Source organism: Pinus tabuliformis, chromosome 9 (assembly GCF_031772625.1).
Source record: "Pinus tabuliformis cultivar Carrire ecotype Pingquan chromosome 9, CPIR1, whole genome shotgun sequence".
NCBI classification, from domain to species: domain Eukaryota; kingdom Viridiplantae; phylum Streptophyta; class Pinopsida; order Pinales; family Pinaceae; genus Pinus; species Pinus tabuliformis.
Window position 1 is genome coordinate 1,557,988,253 of NC_142307.1, and position 8,077 is coordinate 1,557,996,329.

Here is an 8,077-nt window from a genome sequence, read left to right on the forward strand (position 1 = left end):
CACTTTTATTTAATCAGTGATTTGAGTAATGGTTTGCCTGGTTATAAGATGAAGCAAAACTTTTAAAAACAAAATTTTTATGACAAATTCTCAACATTCAAATCAGAACATGATTTCACAGGAAAATTTAACATTCCATTGATTCTGAGAATTTTCCAAAACTGAGAAGAATTTCCCAAAACTGAGTTTGGCAGATTATTAACTTAATCCATTTGATATCCCTTATTACCTTTATTTTACATCAATCTGATACACGAACAAATCACAATGCCTTGACTGAACAGAACTCAGTAATTATATATCTATATAATTATCCATCAATAAATCATATTTCCTGGGAATGACAAGAACATTTAATTTTTCAGATCAGAATGGCACGAGAAAACTAGAATTAGATTTAACTGAGCTCCCTAATTCTGCTTAATGATTTGAAGCATATGCAGAGATCTGACTGCATGTGGCAGAACCTGAACCTTGGAAGTGTGACTTGCAGGCTAGGGCTGATTGCTAAATCTATCAATACATGCTACAGTTAGCAGGGGCAAACCCAATCCGAGAGTTTTCCAGATCATATTCTATCCAGAGGTTTTGCTGGTGATAATTTCCAATGATACTCGCTTCAATGGGGACCAGATCTGAGTTCCCAAATGTGAAGCAGTAAACAGCCTGTGTCGCATTATCACTGCCACTAATATTCTCCTCTGGTATTCGATAAAGCAGCTGGTTACCTTCCACCTTAACTTCTACAGAATCAAGCACCAGAGTCACGGGAGGAAGCAGAGGAAACGCTGCCATTTGAGGGAGGCTGTAACACAAGTCCAGCACACCCTGAAACCTGAAATCCCCATTCTTGATGACAGGCACACGGCCTTGAGTCTGAAGCATGAATTCCTCTTTCAATGCCTTGTAAACAGGGCCCATGAGAAATGTAAACTGTGTACCAGAGTCCATCATGGTCTGCCCAGCTCCTGTGTTATCCGGCATGAATACAGACTGTGGCAATGGAAGAAGCTTGGCCCCAACCTTAATACCTTTAAGGCTAACGCTATAGGCGACCTTATTGAAATCTGGAAGTGACTGAGAAAGATTTACCAGAGGCGTATACTGCATTGAACTATTGGAATACAGAGATTGATCTCCAAAGATCAAGACACCTGAAGACGACGAGAAGTTCACAGAATCTGAAATACAGTAAGAGAATTTCTTGGGGTAATTGCTTCCCAATTGCTGTACGAAAGACAGAGCACCTCGATTCAGACCCATTAGACCTGTGGTCAGCTGGGGATCACCAGAATTATTACCGGAAAAACTAGAATTAACGCAACCAAATACCAGACCTTGTATTGTGGGGTTTTTTCCCAGAGTCACATTTTCTTGCCCCATATTTCCTTCGCCACTACTGCCATCGGCATAGTTGCATGTGAAGTGACAGAGTTGTCTTTCATCACAGTAGATTGGGGATGGCAGATCTTTGGTTTCTTCGGTGCATATCAGGGAAGTGCAGGGTATCTCTGTGTAGGAAGTAGACACAAAGGGATTAAAGATGGAAGGCTGGGTGCCCACAGAGCATCCATTGCAGGACTTGCATTGAACCCATGAAAGCTCGCTGCCTGTATCGATCTCCATTAGTACTTCCTGAGGCGGGGTTCCAAGCATTATAGGAACTGCAAGAGATACATTGTAGTGAAAATAAAGCTGTGCTGTGGACAGAGAAACAGAGGATGCACTGTAATTTGATCTCCTTCGTATTGCATTTGCAGCAAGAGAATTCAACAGTGTTGATGGAGATGCTGAGACTGGTCTGGAGAAGAGGGGTAGAGCTACTGACGCTGAATTCCTTCTTGCAGGCACAGATTTAGTGGGCTGGAGGCTGCTTGTTACGGCGAGGATGAGACACACAGGGAAATAGTGCAGCAGTAAAATCGCGTGGAATTTGAAGACATAAAAAATTGAGAATGCCATGGGTACACGACTGGAAGAACCGACCACTCATTCCCATCTGCGTGGAAGCCTAATATGCCTTTTTTGAGATTCATTGTTAAATTTCTACACTGGCCCATCTATGCTTTTGGAATTTGTTCATCAATGCAGTAGTTTCGTAAAGGGTCGGAACTTGACAACAAATACATAATCTGATTCTACGGTGTTTTTTCAGAGATTTTAACGAATTTTATGGTGGATTTATGGATTCATTAATTTTTATTTTTATTTTTATTTTTATAAAAATTGATAAATGACCAGTAAAATAATATACCAAAAAAAAGAAGACCAACATAATTACTAAAGGGCGCCCAAGATCATGTCAAAGTAGGCATTTTCAAATACATAAAAATATTCTAGGGTCTCTGAAACAAGGTTTTTGAGTGTCGGTTTTCTTCACTTGAAGATGGTTGGTTCCCTCAAGCCCTCGGATTGTATGGCTAGGCTTACAAGAGAGGACCTAGTGGTCTCCTCCCATGCTTTTCGATTTCATAAGGAGTTTGAAGAGAAGTAGGGTTTTTTATTCATAATCTCAGAGGGGGTTAGTTTTATGAGGCCATTTCTCGAGAACCCATGGTTCCAAAAGAAATAATGTTGTTTCCTGATTTGAATGTCAAGGTGGGTTAATTTGCTCATTTTGACATTCAAGAATCTGGAGTGGGAGGAGAAGGGACAATGCCGAGCTATGCGAGGGAAGGAAAAAAAGAAACGCACCCAAAAATCCCGCAAGGCTCTCTCTGCCATGAAGGAGTTAACCCTTGGGTTGGACATTAACATTGAGAAAGTCAAATCCTTGTCCTAACGAGCTCTAATGGGAAAGTTTAGTTATATCTATTTGACCCATGAGTAGATTTTATTCTGGGTGAAGGAGACCTAGAAACTCTTGGTGGGCTACACTTTGGTAGTGAGCATCCTAGTGAAAAAATGGATTCACTTCCACTTCTTGTCAGAGTTTGACCTAGAACTGATCCTCAGCAAACCCTGTGTCTTAGGCAAAGGAACTGTGTGGCTCCAGTGATGGCATCCAACATTTTGACTAAGATCAGATCAACAAATCCGTCAAAATTTGTGGGTCATGTTGTCGGGTTTCCCCCTGGAGCTTTGGTCTAAAGAGGTACTTATCAATATCACAAATTCTCTTGGTAGGTTGTGTTTCTCGACGAGGCTTCCTTGATTGTGGTTGAAAAGAGGATGGCCTAGGTTCTAGTGAAGATGGATGTCTATGAGGGGCTTCCATGATGCTTAAAATTATGTGGGGTGAGAAAGTCATACTCCAACCCCTAGATTTTTGAAAAACCCCCTTCAAATGTTTGAACTATAGAAGAGTGGGGCATATGGTTCACAACTGTGCAACTCCTTGTCAACAACTCTAGACACAAAATCACTTCCAGGATATGAATAAGTCGGGAACCTGTAATTTTGGGGGGGCTCGTATTACTCTGCCATATTTTCAAAATCCCTCCTCTCCTACCCAGTGAGTCTTTATCTCTTGATGGTCAGAATCTGTATCAACTGTAGCCTTGAAAGGGGGTGATATCATGGAAAAAAGGCTCAAGAAGAAGTCTTCTTTTAGAGTTCTGTTTTTGCGCTCCTATCTCATGTTTTTGTATCATTTGTGGCCTTGAAAGGGGATGATAACGTTTCCGTTGGGTTCCAGAAGTTGATTTTCTACTGTATTGGCCAAGGATAGAGCCTCGGATGGAAAAAAAAGGCTTAAGAAGAAGACATTTGTTAGAGTTTTGTTTATGTGCTCCTTTCTTGGGATTCTATTGTAAAGGACTTCATCAAAGACTTAGAGGTTGGTAGTACAAGCCTAGAACTCCTTGACTCGTCCAACTTAAGCATAGTTGTTTGAACCCTTCTTTGGAGGCGAATAAACTATTAGTAAGTCTCTCTTCTTCTAGCCACCTCATTCAGTATTTGTTGTATGAAGATTCTTTACTAATTAATCAAATAGAAAAAAATACCCTTTTCTCTTTAGCTGTAAACTCAAATGGTTCTATCAATACTTCTAGCCTTCCTAATTCTATTTTGGTAGTTGAACCTTGTTGTAAGATACCTTTAGACTGGAGGGTAATTAAAAATCTTAGACCCTGCCAAAACCCTGTCCTGAGGATGAATGGTTGCCCTATGTCTTCCCTTTTCAAGACCAACCTGGACATTCCCCTTTTGATAAATGGGTTCAAAATGTTATTCCAAGCCCTCTTCTTCCTTGTCATTTGGGACTACCCTGCCCTCTATATCCCAGATTGATTGCTCTACAATTTCTAAAGATTATGTAATACATTCTTTTGTACCTTCCTTCAAGATTGTCCTTAACATGACTCTCATTCCTTCTTTCTCTGTGCCATGTCCAATTGATCAATAATCTTTGGAACTTCTCTCCCCATTCCAAAAGGCCATCCATGGATGGTTAAGCATAACTCCTCTTTCTGACAAGGAAAATTTTTTTAAGGCCCTTAGAGCATAGATTCCCTCTAAGGTTTTTTCAAAATGATTATCATGTCCTTGAACATAAGGGGGGATGGGGGAGCCTCTTAATTCAATTCCCTCAAGAGATTGGTGCAAAACCATAGACCCTCCATTATCTTGCTGCAAGAAACTATGGTATTGGGGGAGAAGGCTAGGGAGGCCTTTCGACATATGTGCCCGGGTTGGTTTTCATGTTCTATGGACTCCACTGGTCTGTCGAGAGGTCTCCTCTCCCTTTGGGATCCAAAATATGCATTCTTTCATACCTTCTCCTCTTATATCGATATTATCTTGGAAGGATTTGTAAGAGGCCTTCCCCTGATGATCAAGTTGGTAAACTGCTATGGGCTCTATGGAGAGAGGCATGAGTTTTGGGATAAAGTCCAATCTCATGGACTTCTTTCAGACATATCCCCCTTTCTAGCAGGAGATCTATATTTCATTATCTCACCAAGGGAATCTTGGGGGTCTCGAGCTTGTTCAAATCCTTTGGCATAATATTTTTCAGAGATGATGCAATATCATAATCTTTGTGATATTGCTCCTTTTCCTTTAGCTCCTACTTGGAGGAATGGTAGGACTAATGAGGATGGTATTTCCAAGTGTATTGATTTCTTTTTTATGGTTGGCTAGTTGTTGGATAATGTGGGGAGATATCGATCATGGATAATTCAAGATACAATATCAGATCATCTTCCAATCCTTCTTGAATTGTATTTTAAGGATCACAGAAATAAATACCCCTTTGAATTTAGTCACTCATGTATGGAAGTGAATTGTTTTAGATCTCTGGTGTTGGGTTCCTGGAAAAATAACTCTATTTTAAAATATTCCTCCGCTATGGGCTTCCTTGTTAGAAAACTTTTGAAGCTCAAGAAGGCAACTGTGGAATGGGAAAAGAAAAGGAAAGTTGAGCAAAATGAAGAATTGTTGGCCCTAGAAAATGAATATGATCACATTTCACGGGCTTTTACTAGCTCTTATTTTCAACAGAATTAGCCCATAGGATGTGTTCCTTGGAAGCCAGAAAGTCGCATATTTTAAAATTAGAAAAAGATTCGTGGAAGCTTAAAAGCAGGGCGACTTGGATTAAGATGGGGGATGGAAATGTAAAATTCTTTCATAATTTCTCAAATCACAAAAGGAATATTAACACTATTTGGGAGTTGAAGGTAAAAGATGGTAAGATCGTCACAAGTAAACATGATTTAAAAATTGTTGTTGTTAAATATTTTTCCTATTTTTTTAGAGATTAAGGAAAAAACAATATTGAAGTAGCATTATCCGGATTCTCCACAGTGTTATGCTTCTTATGTCGACGTTTCGAACCCCTCCATCCTCAGGACCAAATTTGATAAAATATGAATGACAATTATTTTTGAGAGAAGAATCTTTCGACCAGAGTATAAATACAAAACCTAATTTTTTTTTATATATAAGCCGACCTATAAATTTTTATTTTTATTATTATTATTTTTATTATTTATTTATTTATTTTATTTTTAACTTTAATTACTTTTGTTTATTAATTATTATAATTTTAATTATTTTAGTTATTAATTTTTTAATTAATTGTTAATTTAATCATTAATCCTTTATAACTAATTAAATTAATGAGACAAGTTTATATAATCTATTTGATTCCATTAATTATAGTTTTATTGTTTTAATTAATTCTATTATTTCATTATTATTTTTAAACTTAATAATCTTGAGAAGTAAATGATCTAATTATTTTAATTAATTTTATTAATATAATTAATTAATAAATTAATTTTATTATATTGATTAATTAATTAAATTAATTTATTAATTAATTATATTAATAAAATTAATTAAAATAATTAGATCATTTACTTCTCAAGATTATTAAGTTTAAAAATAATAATGAAATAATAGAATTAATTAAAACAATAAAACTATAATTAATGGAATCAAATAGATTATATAAACTTGTCTCATTAATTTAATTAGTTATAAAGGATTAATGATTAAATTAACAATTAATTAAAAAAAAAAAAAATAATAAATAAATAAATAAATAAATAACTAAAATAATTAAAATTATAATAATTAATAAACAAAAGTAATTAAAGTTAAAAATAAAATAAAATAAATAAATAATAATAATAATAATTAAAATAAAAATTCATAGGTCGGCTTATATATAAAAAAAAAATTAGGTTTTGTATTTATACTCTGGTCGGAAGATTCTTCTCTCAAAAATAACTGTCATTCATATTTTATCAAATTTGGTCTTGAGGATGGACCCCCTTTGGGGTTCAAAACATCGACATAAGAAGCATAATACTATGGAGAATCCGGATAATGCTACTTCAAAAAACTACCACATAAGCCTAAAGTCTAACAAAAAAAAAAAAACAATATTATCCCTCAACTTCAGCTCATCTAAAACTACCCGATATTCTTCAATCCCGAAGCTTCGGAAATGATTGGTAGCCTTGTCTCCCTTGATTAAATAAAACGAGTTATGAAGCTTTTCTCAAAAGAAAAAGGTCCAGGTCCTGATGGTTGGATTGTTAAACTCTTTCTATCCTTCTTTGATTTCAGCGGGACCGATCTTTACAAAGCGGTGGATGAATCAATGATCCATAATGAAGGAATGAAATGAAATACAAATTTAAACATAAACATGGAGGTGTTGAAAATTGTTTACATGCAGAATGAAAATAAACTAGCTCGAGCGATGGTAGCTTATCTCTAAGAAGATATGTGATGACTACATCCTTCTGAACTGTGTTACAATGATGTTCAAAGGCCTTTTTATTGTGAAGAAACATTGAGAAACCCTAAACATATGACAACCTAACTCTAGGAGATGAAGCAAAAAAAGGTATGGACCCCGATGGGATTAGTTGGAACATCAACTTCCTGGGGTCATAACTGTGACATAAGATCTTCGTTTGGCGCACACGATAACCCGTTAGAAAGGTATATCTAAGAACAACAACTTTTGACTGCAAATGTATGTGATTCAAAGTCTCATGTTTTTCCTTTTCCCCAAAAAATGTCATTTAAGGCCTCAAACAACTTCGAAAGTTCAGGACCCGAAGACTGCCAAAAATAAAAAAACCGTCGAAATAGGAAACTATGCTGAAAAACAGGAAACTGATAAAACACAGTATTGGGGGTCCAACTGGAATAGGTGGGTGGCCACCAATATCCACATGGGTCAATCAAGAAGGACTGGGAGAGTCTCAAAAGACATAAATGTAACCTTTTTAGCTATGATTCCTAAAATCTCTAAACCAATGTCCTTATATGACTTCAAATTGATTTCTCTGTGTAACTTGGTTTACAAAATCATTTTGAAAGTGCTCTCAAATAGGATAAAGAAAAATTTAGCAGAGAAGATGTCTCTTAATAAATTTGGCTTTCTAGTTGTTAGACAAATTCATGATGCAATTGGCATTTCTCAAAACGTTCTTCATTCCATAAATTAAAAAACCTAGAAGCTTTGGTCCTTAAGATGGATCTCAATAAGGCCTTTGACAAAGTGAACTACATTTTGTTCAGATTAGTCTCACTACAGATTGGCTTGGGTTTAGAGGTCACGAATTGGATCATGGGATGTGTAACCTCAACAAGTTTTCCATATTGATCA

General features: G+C 36.2%; 1 pseudogene; it reads right to left on the bottom strand.

The window, feature by feature from the left end:
- Window positions 1–516: 516 nt before the first annotated feature.
- On the bottom strand, window positions 517–1,962 carry LOC149154554 (aspartic proteinase PCS1 pseudogene; annotated as a pseudogene).
- Between the last annotated feature and the right edge of the window lie 6,115 nt (window positions 1,963–8,077).